At 37.2% G+C, this 1,748-nt stretch overlaps 1 protein-coding gene across 1 annotated transcript in view; it reads left to right on the top strand.

The window, feature by feature from the left end:
- The first annotated feature begins 215 nt into the window (after positions 1 to 215).
- The window catches only part of LOC113650020, a 2,831-nt gene continuing 1,298 nt past the window's right edge, over positions 216 to 1,748 (top strand). The window contains exon 1 of the mRNA XM_027158026.2: positions 216 to 310. The gene's annotated coding sequence lies outside the window, so the exon portion shown is untranslated. The remainder of the gene's footprint in view (positions 311 to 1,748) is intronic.

The raw sequence follows: 1,748 nt of genomic DNA, 5'->3' as shown, positions 1-1,748 counted from the left end.
AGTTTTTTAAGTGTTGTGCAGATATGAGTCTATATTTGTCTCACAGAAGAAACCCTTTAAGTTTATATAAATAGAATCTCTTGAGAAAGAAGAAAGAAACAAAAAAGTTTTAAATAAAAATCCAGAAGTTTATCAGATCTGATTGGCCGAATCAAACACACTCAATATTACGGCGCACTGTACACGCTCTGATATCTGCTCTTTACCCCCCCCCCCTTTTTTTCACGCCATACCTTTCTTTGTTTCACACTTGTGCTCGATCACTCTTCAGCTCTTCATCTCTCTCTCGCCTGAGACCACCTGAAAACTCGTGAGTAATCCAGTTTTCCCTCATACCGACTAGCAAAATGAATTTCTAGTTCACTGCGTTGATGAATTTAAAACTGCAATTTAAGTGCGAATGTATTTTTTGTCTGTTTTTAGTCAGAGATTCCATCATTATCTGTCTCGGAGCTTTTACTTTACACCGATCCCATGGATGCTGTTGAGTCTTTGCTTGTACACCACCAGGAACTCTGAATTCATCTAAATATTGATTTGAGTCTCGTTTGTCCCACACTTTATTATTTCCTCTTAGCTATAACTGCCACACTCATCACTTTCACATCAGGGGAAACTAACACAGAACACTGTTTTTATCCTTAATGGAAATTAAGAACTTTAATGTGTATTAACAGATGTTTTTTGAACTTAGAGAAAAATCCAGCTTACATCCAGCCATCAGACTCAAAATTCTAGCTCAGTTACACAAAGTGATTGAATAATTAATTTTTTTGTGCATGAAAACAAAAAGATTTAAAGTTCTGTAAGTTTGTACAATGATGCTATAAGCATTCAAAACACACACACACACACACACACACACACACACACACACACACACACACACACAAACACAAACACAAACACACACACACACACACACACACACACACACACACACACACACACACACACACACACACAAACACAAAGAGACACACACACATAAGCACAAAAACAAAGACACACAGACAATTGTTTGATAATCCATTCTGTATGCTTTCGCTTTTTCCCTTGCAGTTTCCATGCTGGTGGTGCATATGCACACACTCAACCACACCGCTTCCTGTGTAAATGATTTGCAGACCCCTGTGCATGCTGCAGAATGCATTTGTCCCAATTAAATAAACAAATGTTTAGATAAATAACTAGGAGAAGTTGTAAATGTGTGTTTGATGAGATCAGATTCGGCAGCTTCTAAATCTTCACCCGTTTTGTTTTGTTCACGTGTATCTACGTGTTCGTATAAGCTTTCTGCAAAAAAAAAAAAAAAATAACACCTTTGAAGCTTCCTGTAGCTGCTGTTAACACAACAGGATCAAAGCCATAACAGTTTGTCTCACTTCATAACACTTCATAACACTTTTCTATGTAAGCTGTAAAGCTCACTCAGTCACCTTTAACACATTCTCACATCGCAGCTCACTTTCCATCTCACAAGTGGAATTAAATAAAGATGCCTTGCACCAGAAGGCTGAACGTACAAAAATCATGCATGTGGCCGCAAAACTAGGGCGCGGTTCTGCTCAGCGTTCATGCTTTTTACACCAGCTTCATTATGTCACGTTTGTATTTTCACTAAAAAAATATGAAGCACTTGATGCTGATTTCTAATCGATATCATTTTCTACCTTTCAATATAATTTACGTTGAACAGATTAAAGTCCTTTTTATCTGTAACTATCAAATAATGCTAATGTTAGCTT

Source organism: Tachysurus fulvidraco, chromosome 7, assembly GCF_022655615.1.
Source record: "Tachysurus fulvidraco isolate hzauxx_2018 chromosome 7, HZAU_PFXX_2.0, whole genome shotgun sequence".
Lineage (NCBI taxonomy): Eukaryota > Metazoa > Chordata > Actinopteri > Siluriformes > Bagridae > Tachysurus > Tachysurus fulvidraco.
The sequence above is the reverse complement of the archived record's forward strand: the minus strand, read 5'-3'. Positions and strand labels throughout refer to the sequence as shown.